Source organism: Hyperolius riggenbachi, chromosome 2, assembly GCF_040937935.1.
Source record: "Hyperolius riggenbachi isolate aHypRig1 chromosome 2, aHypRig1.pri, whole genome shotgun sequence".
Lineage (NCBI taxonomy): Eukaryota > Metazoa > Chordata > Amphibia > Anura > Hyperoliidae > Hyperolius > Hyperolius riggenbachi.
In genome coordinates, this window is record NC_090647.1 from 246,155,708 (window position 1) to 246,179,017 (window position 23,310).

Genomic DNA, 23,310 nt, shown 5'->3' on the forward strand with positions numbered 1-23,310 from the left:
ACTAAGCTGAATGCTATACAAGTTATCCTCAGGCATGTGAACAGAGCAGAACTTTCTTACTGAAAACTCACCATGCTGTAGAAGCTAAGTATCAGCATTTTCTCTTGCATTTCTCATTTATTTGTAAAGGAAAACAGTCTGTAAAACAAAGAATATACAGATAATTAAAACAAACAACATATCAGTTTTGTATCCTGTGAGCATTCAGACAAGTACAATATAGTTTCTCTCTAAAGTGATCCTTTAACTTATTCAAACATTATGAAATCAATTTAGATTTGTGAAACAAGCTATTCTTGTTTAGTTTGGCTGCTCTTCACACACCAAACCACCAACCGTGACAGAGAAGAATGGAAAACAGATAACACTGTCCACAATTATTTTAGCTCAACAAACACTTTTTCTGCTTCGATGTCTCATATCTGATAATATAAAGCAAGAAAAATAACAAGTTTGTTAACCTAACTATAGCTGTAAAAAGTTTCCCAGAGCATCAGTGCTGATTATCTTCACTTTTCCATATTTACAAAGAGGTTAAATGCTTTGACATAAGGACTGTAGCTAAGGTTTAAAGAGTAACTGTCGGGAATAAAATAAAAAATCAATGTTTTATTTTTATCTGGTAAACAAGTAATAAGGATGCTAATCAGGCAATCCAAAAGTTAAAATCACTATTACTTTTCTTGTTGATAAATTATCATTCCTGAGTTTACATGACTCTAATTTGGTACACAGAAAATTTGGTACGCAAAAGAGAAGTGGCAGGGCATGCTGGGTTGTCTTTTTTTGCTTCCCCTACTTCCCCTCAGACTTAACTAATGCTGCCTAATTGGCTGAAGCCTCTTTCCCTCCTGTTTTCCCCTTCCACACCTCTGTTCCTCTCTGATAGGCCAAAATTTCTCATCTCAGGCTGAAACAATGTACTTTCTATAGTGAAGGGCGGGCAAATCAGGCAGAGGAGACTAAGGGTGGATATTACATCACGACTGGCTTCAAAATAGCCACAGTAAATATGGAAACTGTCTAGAATAGGATTCTCTACTTTTCCTTTATAGAATTCACAGGAATCATAACGTGAACAGTGCAATACATATGTTATGTGAGTAGAGCAAGTATTTATCTACTTATATATTTGTTTTTTTTCCCTAAAATAGTATGGCTGACAGCTCCTCTTTAAAGAACCTCTGCATTCACAAGTGTGAGTTTACTTCATTATTGTAAAGGATTGCGGAAAAGCCACCGTGTGCTCTGACGGCGCGGCAGCTAGTTCCGCGTTCAGCCCGGCGGTTTCTGTGCGGCGACATGTGTCTGATGTGGTTCAGCCTTCCTGTTCACATAGGCTGAGGAATACGCGCACGCGCGCCGAGAGGCAGAAGCTTTATGGGAAGCAGAAAGGGGTGAGCTGACTCTACTGGTCAGCTGATCCCAGAACGAACGGCGGTTGGCTGAAGGGGACTGGGCAGCGCTGATCTGCGCTGCACTATATAGCTGCTTGTCATTCAGTCTCACATTGTCTGCCGTTGCGAATGCTTATGTGTTGGCACACAGACCACAGTCAGATCCTACAGTGTGTTAAGAGCCAGGTGGACCTGGGGATTCACACTGAGCTAGATTACTCTTCTTGCTTTACTGTTATGCTTTAGACTAGTTCCAGGGTGTTGTGACTACGGACCTCACACCCAAGACTAGGATACTGTGTCAGTTCTATGTTATGCTTTAGACCAGTTCCAGGGTGTTGTGACTACGGACCTCACACCCAAGACTAGGATACTGTGTCAGTTCTATGTTATGCTTTAGACCAGTTATGGGGGGGTTGTGACTACGGACCTCACACCCAAGACTAGGATACTGTGTCAGTTCTATGTTATGCTCTAGACTAGTTCCAGGGTGTTGTGATGACGGACCTCACACCCAGAGCTAGGATTGTATTGTATGTGTATTTGCCTTAGCCCGGTTCCAGGGCATAGAGAATAGGCCCTCACTCCTAGTTAGGGCCAGTCTGTTCATATTAGCAGCAGGGCTTCCTTCAACCCAGCCTGGGTCCCTCTCCTAGGGAGTCCTCAGGCTACAGGAATATTCCCCACAGTCAGGGGAGTATTCCTCAAGTCACTCAGGCCACCGGGGTCCCTGGTGGTCTATACTCAGAGTTGTACTGTTACACCAAACACTCACATTATACTGGTGTCCAGAGGTTAGACATACCCGGATTATTGGTGATACTGCAGATCATCCATAATCTGGTGTATATCTGCATTGCGGGTGATTCTGCAGATCACCAGTAATCAGATTCTCTCTGCGTGTTGACACCCATCGTTACAATTATGTATGAAAAAGTGAAAGGGTTACTTTGCAGCATATTTGCACTTAAAAGTGGTATAAAATTCAAAAGTAAATTTTTTGCTCTAAAAATAAAATTTGAACTTACTCGGGGCTTTCTCCATCCCAGCCCTGGTCGGGACATCCCACGCCGGCCTCCTGGCTCTTCTCCCGGCGGCTGTCCGCATAGCGTTGACAGGCCGGTCCCCCGGGCGACACTGGCGAGTGTCGGGCCTTCTCCTTCCGTATACGTCACGAATGACGTCACACGCCGGCCGCCGCGCGTCATGACGGCGGCCGGCGTGACAGCACGGTGCATGCGCGCGTTAATCGCACATGCGCCGTGCTGTCACGCCGGCCGCCGTCATGACGCGCGGCGGCCAGCGTGTGACATCATTCGTGACGTATACGGAAGGAGAAGGCCCGACACTCGCCAGTGTCGCCCGGGGGACCGGCCTGTCCGCGCTATGCGGACAGCCGCCGGGAGAAGAGCCAGGAGGCCGGCGTGGGACGTCCCGACCAGGGCTAGGATGGAGAAAGCCCCGGGTAAGTTCAAATTTTATTTTTACTCTGAGCTCAGAGTCCCTTTAAAAAAAAAAAAAAAAAAAAAAAAGAAACAGAAAACATGAAAAATCTGCTATTATGGTACGGAAAGGCACATTTACACTTCACTAAAACTGATAATATTGCAGGTTTGCAGGACAAATTATCAGATAGTGTTGTAATTACCCACTTCCCTACCACAGGTTTTTTCTTTCAAGACCAGAGCAATTTTCACATCTATATATTATTTTTTGTGTTATAAACAAGACTTTCTTTGGGCAGTACTTTTTACTAAGAATGATTTTATTTTATATGAATTTTACAGGGAAGAAGTAGAAAACAATTGCAAAAATCATAATTACTCAGCTTTCAGTCATTGTAGTTTAAATATAAAATGTGCTACTGTAGATAAAACACACACATTTTATTTGCCCATTTGTCCCGGTTATTACAACATTTAAATTGCGTCCCTAGTACAATGTATGGCAACAATCTTTATTTGGAAATAAAGGTGTATTTTTTCCATTTTTTTCATGTTTTTTTTTATACTATAAAAATAATTACAAGCCTTGATTTACAAAAGCAACAGTGATATACCCTCATGACATACATATTAAAAAAGTCCCTAAGGTAACTCTTTGGCCCTATTTAAACTTAATCAGTTGGTACTCATTTTTTCTTCTTCTTCATAGCAGTGCATTATGAAAAATCTTTCAGGTAAAATGTGTATAGTGTGAACTGAGCCATTGGGAAACATGGGCATTACTTTGAAAATAACTATGTAAGTTGTGCTTTTATTTATAACCGAGAGCAACTGATTATGTGTAACTGGGGCATTTATTTATTTTTGTAATAATGTAATTTTTATTTATTTATTATTTATTTATCAGTGTTTTTTTCTGTAACTATGGGGTAGGGATGGAAGGGGTTAAAAAAATGTATTACATTTTTGAATCTAAACGTAAATTATGGTGTATTTGGGTGTATTTTACTTTTTGGCCACAAGTTAGCACTACACTTAGTTCCTGTCTGCTGTGAACAGTAGACAGAAACTAGTGCGTGTGTAACAGTTTGCTTTTGGTTTTGAATGAGAGTTGCGTCTTACTGCGGCAAGATTTCACTCATGACAGGCACTGTGATCAGGGTTGGGAACAGCTGTTTACCATACTCCCATCATGGAAGGATGGGATGCGATGAAGGCAAATGGAAACGGCGTAGGGATCATGATTGGCGGCGGTAAGTAAACAATGTGTATATATAGTAACTTGGAAGCCATTGATATCTTATTTTGCTATTAGCTTTATGCTCTATTACCTAGGTTCTCAACATGTGGTACATGTACCCCAGGGGGTACTTCAGATGGTTCCAGGGGGTACTCAGGCTTGATATACTTAACCAAGAATAACAAATTTAGAGTCTTAGAAAATGATAAATGATAAATAAACAACACCAAATTAGTGTTTTAGCTAATTAAAAGCAATAGTAAATGCTTGGAAATTGTTTAGAACCAATTATCATGTACTACGATTAGATATATATTTGTCAAGGGGTACTTGAGATTTACTATGCCAGGGGGTACTTGGTGAGTACAGGGTTTTAAAAAGGGTACATACCAATAAAATGTTGAGAAACACTGGTCTATTAGACCATACATGAGATTTGAGTTTCATATCACTTTAATGACACAAATAGAGAGAGGAGATTTTTAGAGATCAGCCATGTATACAGTTGTTATGGTTTTCAGCAATTTCCCTAAAATTTCTTTAGCCACAAACTGAAGATGAAAGATTATATTTATTGACACTCAGTTATAAAATAACTTGTATAGTAATAATATATGTTTTTGGACTAAAGTGGAGTGAGTCTTTAACTATAGCATTATATATTTTATTGACCACTTGCAAAGCACAGAGATGAGGAAAGCAAATTCAAAACAGCAAGAAGGGCACACCTGCTACTTGCTAAATATTACTAGCAAGAAACAGAAAAATGCATTAAACGGCAAAGAAGAAAGCAATAAATGAGTCGTTATGAAACAATGTTTAGGCAGATTAGCATTTAAATGAAACAGCACAAGCAAGGAAAATGCAAGCATATCCAAAGATAAACAATGCAGGAATTGTGTTAAGAAGGGAAATAAGGCCGAGAAGCTATTGTGGAGTAATGGAATTGTTAATGTAAGATTCCAAATGCCGGCTAGAATACAGCTGAATTCCGTACAAAAACTGAAAGGCAGAAAAAATACCCATGTGTAGACAGCACATCTATAATAAATATAGTAATATATCTATAATAAATAATTGAAGTCTTACCTGTCAAATTCATCCTTGTTACCTTGTCACGATAATTGTTATCATGATGATGATGATGACTAATACTAGTAAACTGGCCAGCAAAAAATAATAATTACCATATAATTTCACACTAATTAATGTGACTGAACTAAATAAATAAGAACAAATAATGGAAAACATTGAAATAATACATTCAGTTTTCCTCAGTTTTAATCAATCAAGGTTTTCACCACAACATTTGTGAAGTTGAGCCTCATAAATGTAAATTATCCAGACTAGATGAAAAGTTAATTAAGCTCACTCAAAGTCAACTTGATTTCTATCATTTAAATGAATTTATTTAAAAATTTATTTTCTGTATAGACATGAATAAGAAAAGCCTTCATTTAATTCTGATTGTAGGCCTATGTTCTTTCAGAGAAATTGTTTTGACCTATACTTAAATAGTATGCAATCAAAATTCAGCGGATTGCGTGTGGTTAGAAGTGTTTGAAAATGATAGCTTTTTTGGAACTGGAATCAACCAATCACTAATTTCACATCTGTATTTACATCTTTCAAATTGTATGTTGTTATTTTTCATCCTCTTTGTTTACTTTATGTATACGTTTACAAATTAGCAAAGACTGCATTACAATGTACGTTGTTTGATTTTTTTTATTGCATGAGGCAAAATATAGTATTCAAAGTATTGCCAAACATACGTATATGTATATGTTTATCACGTCATAAAGTCAAAGCTGAAGTCATATGATTAATCAACGTTAAAGCAGAACTACACAAAAACTTTATTTTCACATTGAGCAGGGATGAGAGAACTTTCAGCAGTTTTGTACGGCTCTCTGTATTATTATTATTGCATATTTATATAGCATTGACATCTTCCACGGTGCTTTTACATAAACTACATAGTCATGTCTCTTGTTCTTCTCTCCCACTCCAAAATCACCACAAGGGTCATCTGGCAATATTTTCTGCTATCCGGCCCATTGCAGGTGACCAAGGAGTAAGGGTCAGGTAGGGGACCTGACCCTCATGCTAAATTTTCATACTTTTTTGCCATTTTTCAAAATGTTCATTGATTTCTATGGGGCCATAGATGACTGCCAAGCCTCCATATATGAGAGAATTTTGTTTTAAAAAAAGAAGAAAATTATGTTAGTGTTGCATTGAAACAGATTATTGCCTGATTGTAAAGGCCTCAGAAATGCTATTGTTATCAGATTTACTGTGTATATCAGGGTTATTAGTGGGAACCTGAGGAGTTTTTGAGAAAATCAATTTTAAACTTTGTAACTAAAACAATTGCATTTTAACTATTTCAGCCTGCGGGTATTTTTCACCTTATGGATGAGCAGAATTTTCCCATTTCAGCACTCCTCCTGTTAATTAGCCAATAACTTTATCACCACTTATCACAAAGATATGATCTATACCTTGTTTTTTCACCACCAATTAGGCTTTCTTTGGGTGGTACATTATGTTAAGAATTATTTTATTCTAAATGCATTTTAACGAGTATAATCCACACATTTTATTTGCCCATTTGTCCTGGTTATTGCAACATTAAAATGATATCCCTAGTATAATGTATGGTGACAATATTTTATTTGGAAATAAAGATATATTTTTTCAGTTTGACATCCATCGTTAATTTTTAGCCCATACATTTATAATAATATGCCTTCTTGACATACATATTAATTTTTTTAATCCCTAAAGTCAGTAGGTGTAATTTTACTATTTGGTCACAAGATGTCCCCACCGAGCAAATCCTTATGTAGCATACAAGTACGCTACATAGGAAACAACGTGTTGCTACATTGTAACTACAGAAGTGACGCAGGCTTCAATGGGTCACGGGTGGGCTGTGGGGAGATTAATGAATAGGAACTTTGTTCCCATTCATAAATCTAACGATCGGCGTCGGAAAGCGGTGGAAATCGGTGGTGGAAGGAAACAAGGCAGCTCTATTTAAGAATAAACACTATTTTTGAACAAAGACAGTGTTTATTCTTGGAGGACATGTATGGATTGGCACAGGGGCACTGGCATACCAATAGGGGATGCGACCCCTGCCGTCGCGGGGGGGCCCGGGGCCCCCCTAGGGCCCGCACGGAGACTTTTTGGGGGCAGGAGGGGTCGCAGCATAAGAGGAGAGCTGTGGCCGCAGATCAGTGGGGAGGGGGGAAATTCCTCTCCTCTTAGCGCTCCCCTCCTGCAATCAATCATTGGTGGTGCTCGTGGCAGCCGCGGCGGCGGCAGGCAAGCTGAGCACATACCTCCTTTTGGCCTCCGATTACTAAGAGCTTCATAGAACTTCCTGTTTACACAGGAAGTTCCATAAAGCACTGTGATCGGAGACCGGCCAGAAGGAGGTATGTGCTCAGCTTGCCTGCCGCCACCGCCGCGGCTGCCACGAGCACCACCAATGATTGATTGCAGGAGGGAGCGCTAAGAGGAGAGCCCGAGGTGAGGGGGGGGAATTTCCCCCCTCCCCACCGATCTGCGGCCACAGCTCTTCTCTTATGCTGCGACCCCTCCTGCCCCCAAAAAGTCCCCGACCGGGCCCTGGGGGGGCGGATTTTTTTTTTGCAGGGGGGCCCCCGGGGCTTTCTAGGTACGCCCCTGCACAGGGGACTTTTGTCCCCTGCAGCCAATCCCCCCTGTTACCAGCAACATTGCAATCATGGGCATTTGCCCGTATGATTGCGTGCAAACCCCCCCCCCCCCCAAACTGCAGGGACGTGACTAGCGTGTCCCTGCGGCTGTAGCAGCTACTGCTGCGGATGTGAGGCTCACTTCCGCAGCATAAATGGTTAAACCAAGTGCAATGTTGGATTTAGTCTCATTAAGTTCATCATACTTTAATCTGTGAAGTTTTTTTTTCCTGAGTACACAGTTTCTTTAAAATGGGCAACATCCGTCAAAGTTGTGTACGCACCTTTAGAACACAGGCAGGAAGAATGGTCTTGGAGGAGCATTGTTCCTAAAAAATTGAGTTTAGTTCTTTCCTGCAATGTTAAATATGATGGGAAGTGGTGATGGTTGGAGTAGGGGTGATAGTGGTAATGTATAAGGGGAAGGGGGTGGGGAAGGAAGCTATTTCAGGATGTGGTTGGGCATTCACTGAGTTCCATGGGCAGCTCAGCATCATGATTACAGATAAGCTGCGTAGGGATAAATAAGTCAGCAGTGATAGCAGCAGTAGCACCACACCACCTACTTGCAAGATTATGTGCTCTTGATTTTGCCAATACATGCTCTGTCATATAGATAAAGGCTCAGCAGCATGTTGCAGCTGGTTGCTGGAATACTCTGGGGTATTTTGAAGCCATAAGAGAACCAATGTGTGGTGGTTTATATTCTATGTAAACAAAAAGATATTTTTATTGGACACCACCCCTCTGCTTGCAATGGACACCTCTTCCAATCTGTAGTATGGCAAACCAACACCGCTAACACCTGTATGACATTAAAACGCAATCACTGGTCTTTTCTCTTGGCCTAGTAACACCTCCAACAAGCTGGGTCAGCACTCATGTACCTGGTGCCCAGGTTTTTAACTAAGTTCCTTTATCTCTAGTGTTAAGCACACATTTTGAAGATGCAAACATTTCTGGTGGATAGTGAGAAACAAAAGAATGCTTAGACAGTGAATACCTTCATAACAGGGCTTCTGCAGTTCCTACATATTTCTACTGACAGGTGAATGAAGCAAGACATGAATGTTAATGTTGGCCTCTGTGTTGGGAGTTGGGCAGTGTAGGCTTTTGGCATCCTGTTCCCTGTACCACGATGTGGCTACTAAATTGATTCTTCTTTCTTTTCCTTTTCTTCTTCTTCTGCTGGTCCTTGCTTTCACTCTATGTTGGATTATGTATCTCTATTTAATATCTCTCCTCTGCTGACTCTGGCTGTTCACAATATGGCCAAATGAACCATTGGCTCTAAATAAAGTTTTTTATTGTGACCCTTTGCCTCCCCTGCCTCACTTTATCCCCAGCTGTGGTACAGCTAGTGATGCTCAAATACCCCTTTTTAAAATTCGAGTTTGGTCGAATTCGAATAGTAAATTATTCGAGGTCAGTCGAATATTCGAGTCGAATAATTTTTACTATTCGATTCGACCTCGGACTTCGAGCTCACTATTTGAGTCGGTATTCGAGCTAACTATTCGAGCTGACTATTCGAATTGGCCTTAAATAGCTTCCCAACACTTGTTTTGAGGGTTAATGATGCAAGAAACATATTTTTTTCCAAGTGACAACAGCAAGTGATTATGTGGGGATGTTCCTTTAAAAAAAAAAAAAGGTGAAAAGAGAAGTTGTGTCCAGAATTTTGTTCAGTACTGTATATACTTCTTCTTCTTCTTCTTCTTTATCTTCTATATCTTCTTCTTCTTCTTCTATATCTTCTTCTTCTTCTTCATCTTCTTCTTCTTCTTCTTCATCTTCTTCATCTTCATCTTCTTCATCTTCATCTTCTTCATCTTCTTCATCTTCATCTTCTTCATCTTCTTCTTCATCTTCTTCATCTTCTTCATCTTCATCTTCTTCATCTTCTTCTTCATCTTCTTCATCTTCATCTTCTTCATCTTCTTCTTCTTCTTCTTCTTCATCTTCTTCTTCATCTTCTTCATCTTCTTCTTCATCTTCTTCATCTTCATCTTCTTCATCTTCTTCTTCATCTTCTTCATCTTCTTCATCTTCATCTTCTTCATCTTCTTCTTCATCTTCTTCATCTTCATCTTCTTCATCTTCTTCTTCTTCTTCTTCTTCTTCTTCTTCATCTTCTTCTTCATCTTCTTCATCTTCTTCTTCATCTTCTTCATCTTCATCTTCTTCATCTTCTTCATCTTCATCTTCTTCATCTTCATCTTCTTCATCTTCTTCATCTTCTTCATATTCATCTTCTTCATCTTCTTCTTCATCTTCTTCATCTTCATCTTCTTCATCTTCTTCTTCTTCTTCTTCATCTTCTTCTTCATCTTCTTCATCTTCTTCTTCATCTTCTTCATCTTCATCTTCTTCATCTTCATCTTCATCTTCATCTTCTTCATCTTCTTCTTCATCTTCTTCTTCTTCTTCTTCTTCTTCTTCTTCTTCATCTTCTTCTTCATCTTCTTCATCTTCTTCTTCATCTTCTTCATCTTCATCTTCATCTTCTTCATCTTCTTCTTCATCTTCTTCATCTTCTTCATCTTCATCTTCTTCATCTTCTTCTTCATCTTCTTCATCTTCATCTTCTTCTTCTTCTTCTTCTTCTTCTTCTTCTTCTTCATCTTCTTCTTCATCTTCTTCATCTTCTTCTTCATCTTCTTCTTCATCTTCTTCATCTTCTTCTTCATCTTCTTCATCTTCTTCTTCATCTTCTTCATCTTCTTCTTCTTCTTCATCTTCTTCTATATCGTCTTCTTCGTCACTTATTTCTCTTTTCATTTTTTTTTTTTTAAAGAAATGCAGCTATTTTTGAGCGTAACAACAAATAGCTGGTGGCGCACGCATGTTGGAAGCGCCATTGTATGTGCTCCCTGGCAGTGGAAACACACAGACAGCAGGAGGTAAATTTAGCAGCAGGAGGAGGAGGATGAGTGTGTGGCAGCATGCAGTCAATGAGGCAGGCAGCGTGACATAATAGCCCTGGTACCTAGCGGTGATACCATGGCTGTAAATAAACACAACAGGAGGTCCCAGACAGCGGTCGTGCAGCCCACATTGTGTCCAATACACAACTGGGACAACACAGTTTTCAACCCGGGCACCTCAGAAAAATTAAACCTTTTTTTGTAATGGTTTTGTAGTTTTGGTTTTACAACCAATTACACAGATATATAGCTATTTTTTGACGTAATAGCTGGTGGCAGAGTGGCAGCAGAAGGTAAATCTGTGTACCCTGGCGGTGGGAAACACAGACAGACAGCAGCAGCAGCAGGAGGAGGAATGGAGGAGAGTAATTATGTGAGCAGCTATTGTTTGACGTAATAGCTGGTGGCAGTGTGGCAGCAGAAGGTAATTCTGTGTACCCTGGCAGTGGGAAACACAGACAGACAGCAGCAGCAGGAGGAATGGAGGAGTAGTGTGAGTGTGGCAGCAGGTAGGCAGCGTGACATAATAGCCCTGGTACCTAGCGGTGATACCAGGGCCGTAAATAAACACAACAGGAGGTCCCAGACAGCGGTCGTGCAGCCCACATTGTGTCCAATACACAACTGGGACAACACAGTTTTCAACCCGGGCACCTCAGAAAAATTAAACCTTTTTTTTTTTTTAATGGTTTTTTGGTTTTTGGTTTTACAACCAATTTAGCTATTTTTGGACGTAATAGCTGGTGGCAGAGTGGCAGCAGAAGAAGGTAATTTTGTGTACCCTGGCAGTGGGAAACACAGACAGACAGCAGCAGCAGGAGGAGGAATGGAGGAGTAGGCGAGCAGCTATTGTTTGACGTAATAGCTGGTGGCAGAGTGGCAGCAGAAGGTAAATCATCTGTGTACCCTGGCAGTGGGAAACACAGACAGACAGCAGCAGCAGCAGCAGGAGGAGGTATGGAGGAGCAGTGTGAGTGTGGCAGCAGGTAGGCAGCGTGACATAATAGCCCTGGTACCTAGCGGTGATACCAGGGCCGTAAATAAACACAACAGGAGGTCCCAGACAGCGGTCGTGCAGCCCACATTGTGTCCAATACACAACTGGAACAACACAGTTTTCAACCCGGGCACCTCAGAAAAATTAAACCTTTTTTTTTTTTAATGGTTTGTTTGGTTTCGGTTTTGCAACCAATATAGCTATTGTTTGACGTAATAGCTGGTGGCAGAGTGGCAGCAGAAGAAGGTCATTCTGTGTACCCTGGCAGTGGGAAACACAGACAGACAGCAGAAGGGCAGTACACAGCAGCCCACTGTAGGTGTAAAATGTGTGGCTGCAGGCGACGTAATAGTCAAAGTGAACCAGGCTGGCTTAGTGAGCAGGAGCCAGGAGGTGGTAAAGGGTGGTAAGGCACATTAACGATGGTTCCGGCAGCCAGTTCATGTCCCCCTCTCGCCGACAACAGGGGCCAGGAACTCGCCTTCCACCCACGCCTGGTTCATCTTGAGAAACGTCAGTCTGTCCACAGACTTGTGAGACAGACGTGAGCGTTTCTCGGTGACCACGCCACCAGCTGCACTGAAGCAGCGCTCGGACAGCACGCTGGAAGGGGGGCAGGACAGCACTTCCAGGGCGTACTGCGCTAGCTCGCTCCAGATCTCCATGCGCTTGACCCAATACTCCATGGGATCAACAGGGGCATCGCTGTCAAGCCCGCTGTACGACCCCATGTAGTCAGCCACCATGCGGGTCAGGCGCTGGCTGTGACCGGAGGAGGATGCTGCTGCATGCATCTCCTCTCTAGTCACTGCTGCCGGAGCCTCTACAGTCCTGTAGAGCTCGTGGCTGAGAGACAGCAGGTCTGTGGGGCGCTTGCTGCTGCTGGATGCAGGCACCTGCTGCTGCCTCTGTGCTGGCTGCTGGACAGTGGGGGTGGAAGGCTGGGGGAAGGCTTCCTCCAAGCGCTCAACAAGGGCCTGCTGCAAGCTCCTTATTTGTTGCGCTGGGTCTCCTCCTGCAGGCGGCAGGAACTGGCTCAACTTCCCCTTGAGGCGTGGGTCCAACATCATGCTGATCCAGATGTCCTCCCTCTGCTTCATCTGGATCACCCTGGGGTCCCTGCGCAGGCACGCCAGCATGTGCGCTGCCATTGGGAAGAGGCGGGCCACGTCTGCTGGCACATCGACGTCAGTGCTGTCCTCATCCTCCTCCTCTGCCGCCTCATCCTCTCTCCACCCCCGCACCAACTCAGCTGCGCTGTGCTGATCCCCCTCATCAGCAGCCAGGTCAGGGACCTCCACCAAGTCCTCCTCCTCCTCCCCCTCAGAGGTGGACTGCGCAGCTGGTTGCCGCTCCTGCTGGTCCAAGGCTGCCGCTCCCTGTTCCAGCAAACCATCGAGGGCCCTGTTCAGCAGAGAAACCAGGGGCACCCACTCGCAGACCATAGCATGGTCCCTGCTCACCATGTTTGTGGCCTGCAGGAAGGGAGCCAGCACAAAGCACACCTGCTGCATGTGCCTCCAGTCATCATCGGGGACGATGGACGGGATGTTGCTGGTCTTGTCCCTTCTCCGAGCTGCGGAAACAGTGGCCAGGGCAAGGTACTGGTTGACAGCGTGCCTCTGTTCAACCATACGCTCCAACATCGCCAGGGTGGAGTTCCAGCGAGTCGGAACGTCAATGATCAGCCGATGGCGTGGCAGATCCAGCTCCTTTTGCACGTCTTCCAGGCTCGCACAGGCTGCAGCCGAGCGCCGGAAGTGACGCACAACATTCCTTGCCGTTTCCAGCAGTTCGCCCATCCCCTGGTAGGTGCGCAGGAACTTCTGCACCACCAGGTTCAGCACGTGGGCAAGACAGGGGATGTGGGTCAGGTTTCCCCTGTCTATGGCAGCAACCAGATTGGCCCCATTGTCGGACACCACCTCTCCGACTCTGAGGCCTCTGGGGGTCAGCCAAATCCTCTCCTGCTCCTGGAGTTTGGCCAACACGTGGGCTGCCGTCAGCTTGGTCTTGCCAAGGCTGACCAAGTGCAGCAGCGCTTGGCAGTGGCGGGCCTTCACGCTGCTGCTGAGGCGGGGGGTTTGGCCAGGTGTGGCGGAGGATGGCAGAGGATCGGAGGAACCCGCTGCAGTTCCCCTGACCCTGCGGGGTGGCACCACCCACTGTGTTGCTGCTGCTGCTGCTGCTGTGCCCGCTGCTGCTCTCCCATCCTCACCCCCTTCCACCAAGCTGACCCAGTGGACAGTGAAGGACAGGTAGCGGCCTGTCCCGAAGCGGCTGCTCCAGGAGTCCATGGTGACGTGGACCCTTTCACCAACCGCGTGCTCCAGCCCTCGCTCCACATTGGCCATCACAAAGCGGTGCAGTGCTGGAATGGCCTTGCGGGAGAAAAAGTGTCTGCTGGGGAGCTGCCAGTCTGGGGCTGCACAAGCAAGCAGCGCCCGCATGTCGCTCCCCTCCTGCACGAGCGTGTACGGCAGGAGTTGGGAGCACATGGCCCGTGCCAGCAAGCCGTTCAGCTGCCGCACGCGACGGCTGCTGGGAGGCAGAGCCCTAACCACCCCCTGGAAGGACTCGCTCAAAAGGCTCTGGCGTGGCCTTTTGCTGACACGGGAATCACCAGACACAGCGGAGGAGGCCACTGAGGACTGGCTGCCAGAACAGGCCTCAGTGTCGGCGGCAGGAGTTGCAGAGGGGGGAGGAGCAGTGCGTTTCCGCACTCCTGCTGGTGCTGCTGGAGGAGCAGGAGGGCGGGTGGCTGCTGTTGCTGCTGCTGAAGGCTGTGCAGTGATGGGTGTGGTGCCACTGCCAGCACCAGATGCCTTCAGCCTCTGGAACTCCTCATGCTGGTGGAAATGTTTAGCCGCAAGGTGGTTGATCAGCGAGCTGGTGCTGAACTTTAAGGGGTCTGCACCTCTGCTCAACTTCCGCTGACAGTGGTTGCAAGTGGCGTACTTGCTGTACACAGTGGGCATGGTGAAAAAGCGCCAGATTGGTGACAGAAACATCCCCCTACGGCATGGAAGCGCTGCTGCCTGTCTCCCTGTGGTGGTTGGGGGGGGGGCTTGGGTGCGGCTGGTGGTGGTACTGGCTGATGCTGCTGCTGCTGCTGCTGAGCCTGAGACACCAGCAGGCTGTGGGTCGCTGCCAATGCTTGCAATGATGCGCCTCCTTGCAAGGCCCACAAGCGCATCCTCCTCCTCCTCCGAGCTGCTGAGGACGACATCCCCTGGAGGTGGTGGCACCCAGTCTCTGTCTGTCACCGGGTCATCAACATCATCCTCCCCCTCCTCAAACATGTCCTGCTGGGATGATGACCCCCCAAACTCCTCTCCTGATGCATGGATGGGCTGCTTGACTGTCGCCACAGTCTTGCTGTCCAATCCCTCATCCCCCAAAGTGCCCATCAGCATCTCCTCCTCAAAATCGCCAACAACAGCAGACAATTGACTCATCATGCCTGGGGTCAAAAGAGTGCTGAATGAGAGGTCGGCGACTGACGGTGAACTGGCCTCCTCCCCAGACCCTGCTGGGCGGCTGCTGCGAACAGGGGTGGTGGTGGTGGTGGTGGTGAGGGTGGAGGCCTCGGATGCAGAGCTGATGGCGGGCTGCTCATCCTCCGTCATGAGTTGCACCACAGTGTCTGCATCCTTTTCCTCAATGGGACGTTTCCGACCCGGCTGGAGGAAAATCGGAGCAGGTGCTACACGCTGCTGCTGCTGTGTCTCTGCAGCGTGAGTTGCAGATGCTCCTGCTGGGCGGCGCCCAAGGCGTCCACGGCCAGTGGCTATGGGAGGAATGTTAGCCACTGACGCTGCTGCTGCTGCTGCGGAACTGTGCATGGTGGCGCGCCCGCGGCCGCGGCTTGCCACAATGCTGCTCCCTCTCCTCCTGATTCCCTTGCTGCCCTTCCCCTTGCCCAAACCGCGCTGGCTGCCACTTCCAGACATCTTAAATGTTTTGGGCGTATAGACAAAAGTTTTGTAAAAGGGCGGGTGAAAAGTGGGGTACTTTAATGGAGTGGGTTGGTTGGTGAGGTGACTGAGTGAGTGTCCCCTAGTACAGTAAGTAAGTAGTAACAGTCAGGAAGTACAACTAGCAGTTACAATAATCAGTAGTAATCACAAGTAAATTTAGTGTGTGTACACTCAGACAGTGAGTGCACGCACGCAGGAGCTAGTAGCCTATGAACACAGTGACTGAGTGTCCTAGACTCCTAGTACAGTAAGAGTAAGTAGTAACAGTAAGTAGAACTAACTAATTACAATAATCAATCAGCGATCAGAAGGAAATGGAGTGTGGGTGGTGTGTGTACACTCAGACAGTGAGTGACCGCACGCAGGAGCTAGTAGCCTATGAACACAGTGACTGAGTGTCCTAGACTCCTAGTACAGTAAGAGTAAGTAGTAACAGTAAGTAGAACTAACTAATTACAATAATCAATCAGCGATCAGAAGGAAATGGAGTGTGGGTGGTGTGTGTACACTCAGACAGTGAGTGACCGCACGCAGGAGCTAGTAGCCTATGAACACAGTGACTGAGTGTCCTAGACTCCTAGTACAGTAAGAGTAAGTAGTAACAGTAAGTAGAACTAACTAATTACAATAATCAATCAGCGATCAGAAGGAAATGGAGTGTGGGTGGTGTGTGTACACTCAGACAGTGAGTGACCGCACGCAGGAGCTAGTAGCCTATGAACACAGTGACTGAGTGTCCTAGACTCCTAGTACAGTAAGAGTAAGTAGTAACAGTAAGTAGAACTAACTAATTACAATAATCAATCAGCGATCAGAAGGAAATGGAGTGTGGGTGGTGTGTGTACACTCAGACAGTGAGTGACCGCACGCAGGAGCTAGTAGCCTATGAACACAGTGACTGAGTGTCCTAGACTCCTAGTACAGTAAGAGTAAGTAGTAACAGTAAGTAGAACTAACTAATTACAATAATCAATCAGCGATCAGAAGGAAATGGAGTGTGGGTGGTGTGTGTACACTCAGACAGTGAGTGACCGCACGCAGGAGCTAGTAGCCTATGAACACAGTGACTGAGTGTCCTAGACTCCTAGTACAGTAAGAGTAAGTAGTAACAGTAAGTAGAACTAACTAATTACAATAATCAATCAGCGATCAGAAGGAAATGGAGTGTGGGTGGTGTGTGTACACTCAGACAGTGAGTGACCGCACGCAGGAGCTAGTAGCCTATGAACACAGTGACTGAGTGTCCTAGACTCCTAGTACAGTAAGAGTAAGTAGTAACAGTAAGTAGAACTAACTAATTACAATAATCAATCAGCGATCAGAAGGAAATGGAGTGTGGGTGGTGTGTGTACACTCAGACAGTGAGTGACCGCACGCAGGAGCTAGTAGCCTATGAACACAGTGACTGAGTGTCCTAGACTCCTAGTACAGTAAGAGTAAGTAGTAACAGTAAGTAGAACTAACTAATTACAATAATCAATCAGCGATCAGAAGGAAATGGAGTGTGGGTGGTGTGTGTACACTCAGACAGTGAGTGACCGCACGCAGGAGCTAGTAGCCTATGAACACAGTGACTGAGTGTCCTAGACTCCTAGTACAGTAAGAGTAAGTAGTAACAGTAAGTAGAACTAACTAATTACAATAATCAATCAGCGATCAGAAGGAAATGGAGTGTGGGTGGTGTGTGTACACTCAGACAGTGAGTGACCGCACGCAGGAGCTAGTAGCCTATGAACACAGTGACTGAGTGTCCTAGACTCCTAGTACAGTAAGAGTAAGTAGTAACAGTAAGTAGAACTAACTAATTACAATAATCAATCAGCGATCAGAAGGAAATGGAGTGTGGGTGGTGTGTGTACACTCAGACAGTGAGTGACCGCACGCAGGAGCTAGTAGCCTATGAACACAGTGACTGTCTGACTGAGTGTCCTAGACTCCTAGTACAGTAAGAGTAAGTAGTAACAGTAAGTACAACTAACTAACAATAATCTATCAGTAATCAGAAGGAAATAGAGTGTGTGTACACACAGACAGTGAGTGAGTGCACACACGCAGGAGCTAGCTAGTAGCCTATAAACAGTGACAGTCAGTGAGTGTCCTACTCCTAGTACAGTATAACTACAATACTATTAGTAAAGGACAGCAGAAATACTGGTATAGATGAGAGAAATAAACAGAGGACAGCTGCCCACAGAGGCAAGGCCCCCCTGAGGCCTAAACCTGTAAGCTTGCAGCAGCTGCCTGTCTCTAATGTAACACACAAGCTACTAACTAAAATACAATGTCTATCTAACTAACAACAATATAGGTGTATATGGCAGGTGTAGGTGAGCAAAAACGCTAGGTAAATGATCACAATAGAGCACTTGCTAAGCCAAAGCACAAAGGAGCAACTCTCTCTCTGTACAAGTCTCAGGCAAGCATGGAGAAACGGAACATGGCGGCCGCTATTTATAGGGTAGGGGCTGGCCAGGGTCCCCCTCTGTGATTGGCTGCCGTCAGAGGGCCTGGGAGCCCTCTGATTGGCTCTAAGGACATCAATCTGGGCTATGACGCTATTCGAGCTCGGTACCGAGCTCGAATAGCGCCGAGTTGCTCGAATAGCTCGAATAGTGAATGGGCTATTCGAGTGTACTCGGATAGCCCATTCGAATAGCTCCAGCTATTCGGAGCTCGAATACCGAGCTCGAATAGCTGAAAAAGAGCTCGAATATTCGAGCTACTCGAATATTCGAGCTCTGCTGAGCACCACTGGGTACAGCAACCATACAAGATGTTTGTGAAAACATGATAGTATTACGCCTAATGTATACCAATCTTCCCGTCTCTCTCACAGGCAATACTAACTATACTTAATTCCATTCTCTCTAACAGTGTTGCTCATGATTTTTCTCCAAAGTAATTTTCGATTGCAAGAGAATGTTCACAAAAATGTGTTATTTTACTGCAACAACGTTATTTTACAGCAAAATTAAAAAAAATATATTTTTACCCCAAAAATGCAAACAAAAAAATTGTTATTTTTTTCTGCAAAAACACAAAAAAAAATTTCAGTGTAAATTCGCAAAAAATTTGAAAAATCACACATTAATTACAAATTTAACATTGTTTTCTCAAAAATGAATGTGAAAAGAATATCATATTTTTTGCTCATCATTGCTCTTTAACTCTTATATACTTTCATCTCAACCTTCTAGATTGTAACCACAACTGGGTAGGTTCCTCTTCTCCTCCTCCTGTGTTATAGTTTGTACTTATTTGCTATGTATGCAGGTTTGTCATATGTACACCTTATTTATTGTACATCATGTTAGGTACTGTATATTGTACATGGTTATTGTAATTTATTGTGCTATGTAATATGTTAAAAGTTTACAAATATATGACAATAACAACAAAAAGAAGAAGAATTTATTGTTGCCAATTTTCTAATACAGCTTTTTAATTAAGCCCGTTCTCCTGCAAGTCACTTACAAATACAAAACTGGTTTTAAGACTTTGTGCCTTTGTAAATATCTAATTTTTACATCATGAATTTTTTATAAATGCAAAAAATTCAGATCAGATCAAAGAAGATATTTTAGAAAGTTTAAACAAGCAAGCTCAATAGTTCAGAGGTAAGGAAGTCAGAACTGAACGACGTAACACATCTATATTTAATCTGACGTAGTTAATAAATCATAAAAGGTAAATCTGAGTCATTATATATTTACATTTAGCATTTGCAGCTAAGCTACTTAACTGTCTCATCTTTTAGGAAATGTTGGGAAAATGTGTAATTATCTTGTATAAGAAGATGTGAAGTATATGCTTTGCTTGTTATCTTGATTTCATCCAATGTTTCATTTCTGCATTTATAGCCAAATTGGCTAAAAGTGTGGCTTTATTTTATTAAGATAATAAGCAAGACAGAGTACGTTATCTTGGGGTATACTTATGTATAGTTATAGTGCATTTCTGTTAACATGTAGAGTGCATATGAGTGCATATGATAAATATTAAGACTGCAAGACATTCACTGGATACATACCATTCAACTTTTTTTTTTATTGCAGAAAAGCATGTTAAATAAAAAGTTCAAACATATAAACTCCATTAGTATATAAGTTGGTGCCTACATAGCAATTTCAGTCTGTAACTTAAGTGGAATGTATTGTACATAACGTAAAGAGGCACTGTAGCGACATATAGCAGAATTTGGTAAATTATGCCCAATTTTACATTATTTATTCGTGGTTTCAGCATCAGAAGAAACACTTCATATATTGTATATTGCTGTATATTGGCATGGAACTGCACCTTTTCTGTGACGTTAAACCTAAGCTATTTTGTTATGCTCAATTCTCCTCCTAGGGCATTGTCAGAAATCAGGTGTAATTTCTACTGACTTTAGAACACACAGTAAATGAACATTCCACAGAGATCACTTGTGATAAATTTAAGGATGTAAATCAGATAGAGGAAAGATTTTACAATGGGCAAACATTGAGTAAATATTTTATAAAGTAATATTGATAAAAATAAGCAATTTTATTCACTAAGTTATATTCAGTGAAGTTCCTCTTTAATGAATAAAATTGCTTATTTTGAACAATATTACTTTATAAAATATTTAGCAAAATATAAAAAAAAGGGAAAACATTCCTTCCTGACTCCAGATGGCAATCAGATAAAATCCCTGGATCAACACTACTGGGCAATACCTAGTAATTATAGCCATACAGCCCTCACCAAAGTGGTCAATGACCTTGCCCTTGTCAAAGCCGAAGGCAAATACTCCATCCTGCTCCTCCTGGACCTCTCCTCGGCATTTGACACTGTCGACCACTCCCTCCTCCTCCACTCCCTGCAGTCAATGGGCCTTCAGGACCTAGCCTGAATCTCCTCCTACCACTCCAACTGCTGCTTCACAACATTCTTCAATGGCTCCTCATCCACTCCTACACCCCTCTCATTTGATGTTCTTCAAGGTTCCATCCTAGGACCACTACTGTTCTCACTCTACACTGCCTCAATTGGCAAAATCATCTCCTCCATGGGCTTTAATTACCACCTGTATGCTGATAACACCCAAATATACCTCCACACCCCAGATCTCTCCTCCTCCACCATGGACAAAGTCTCCACCTGCCTCACATCCATTTCCTCCTGGATGGCCGCCAGGTTCCTGAGCCTTAATTTGGACAAGATTGAGCTTCTGATATTCCCTCAATGCACAGCTGCACCCCTCCCAGATTTACACATCACTATTGAAAATACTACCATCCGCCCTACCTCCCAAACCCGCTGTCTAGGTGTTACCCTGGACTCTGCACTTTCCTTTACACCCCACATCCAAAGTATTGCCCGATCCTGCAACTTCCACCTCCGCAACATCTCCAGGATCAGCTCCTACCTGTCCCCTTACACTACTAAACTCCTCATCCACTACATGTATACAATGGGCTTGATTCACAAAAGCGTGCTAACACTTAGCACGCACGTGCAAAGCTGCTTTGCATGTGATATCATGCGCGTAAAACGTTACGTGCGTAAACTGTTGACTTCACGTGAAGTCAATAGTTTACACGAGTAAAGTTTTGCGTGCATTACATCACGTGCCAACCAGCTTAGCACCTGCATGCTAAGCATACACTCTAATAGGTTAACACGCGAAGCACCGTAGTTATCACGTGCAAAGTGCACTTATCGTTACCGTGTGGAAAGAGCAGAGAGCTGTGAAATTTAATGTTAACTACTTCCCCACCACAGGTTATTTTCCCTTAAAAACCAGAGCAATTTTTTACACATCATGCTCCTCCCATTCATTCACCAGTAACTTTATCACCACTTATGACACCAAAATGATCTATACATCGATTTTTTTTCACCACAAATTAGGCTTTCTTAGGGTTTTGCTAAGAATTAATTTAATTGTATCCACATTTTAAAAGAGAATAGTAAGAAAAACATGAAAAAAATCATTATTTCTCAGTTTTCAGCCATTATAGTTTTAAAAGAAAATGTGCTACATTAGATAAAATGGACACATTTTATTTGCCCATTTGTCCCAGTTATTACAACATTTAAATTGTGTCCCTGGTACAATATGTATTGCAACAATATTTTATTTGGAAATAAACTTGTATTTCTTTTTACTAGATCAATTATTGCAAGCCCTAATTTGCAAAAGTAATAGTGACATACATATTAAAAAAGCCTAGTCCTTAAAGTTACTAATTTTTTTTTTTTATGCTGTCAATTTTTTTTAAACAAGGTAGGAAAATAATCGGTTAAAATTGGGGATTTTTTTTAATGTATTGAAACATTTGTAGATGTATTTTTATTTCTGGGCACTAGATGTCTCCATATTATCCTGTGTACTGAACAGTATACAGGAAGTAGTGAAGAACTGTGGCTTTCACTTTCACTTTAATTTGTGAATGACGAGCAGCATCTCATTGATGACAGCTGATCATTCACTACCAGGGTTTTGATCTGTGAATGGGAACACATTCCCATTCTCCAATCACTACTCTGCCGCAGGGGTAGGTCGTGTGTTTGTGTGGGGAGGGGCGCGCGCTACTGTAAACCACAGGATACATGCATCTATGCCCCTGGTGCTAAAGTGAACTCCACAGGGGCATAGATATGTGTATCAGCGGTGCTGAAGCTGTTAAAATAGTACTTGCCTCCATTTTCCAATGTTTATTGCACTGCCCAAATATAATCAGGTACACCCATCAATATCCAGTAAGCACATTACTGAAAGTATGGTAGATTATTTAGATTATTAAAAATGCATGTTGCCTGTGGCTTTTCGGGTAATATGCTTTATGTTACTCTCTGCTTTCTCTACAGTATATTCAGTGTTTTGGGGATATTTTGATGTCAGTTTTTCTGAATTTTTAAGCACAGCTACCTCTGGAGCAAGCAGTGATATATTTCTAGAAGTTCATAGCGTACAGAAAATGCATCCTTTTTTTGAATGAGTCAAACATTTCTATGTGTTTTTTTATGAGGAGCATGATGAGGTTGCTTATCTTTATTTATGATCGTGCTGAAATTAAAAACAGATTTTTGAACTGTGGCAGGATGCCACAAAGAAGAATGAGCGCTGATCATTTTATTATGGCTCACAAGTATATAGCGTACATAAATAATGTACACTGGTCTTTGGAACACATAAGGGTAATATAAATAAATTTACTATTTTCTCTATTTTGTGTGAAGAAAGAAGCTATGTTTTCAGAATATTAACTGTACAAACATCAATGGTAAAATAAATTGTCCATTACTGCTGTGAGAGAGGTATTAGATAAAAAAGCAAATAAATCTGTATGTACCTAATCCATAGGCTGGGTATACGGTGGTGCTTGAAAGTTTGTAAATCCTTTTCAATGTTTAATATTTTTGCATAAATATGGCTTAAAAAGTGATTTTCTGTTCCACACAAGTCCTAAAAGTAGATAATGAGAATGCAGTTAAACAAATGAATCCAAAACATTACACTTGTGTATTAGCTTACTGATGAAAAGCAATCCAAAGCCGCACATACTGTATGTCTTTGGCATTGGTAAAGTATGTGACCTGTTGGCCTCAGTGGATTTATTG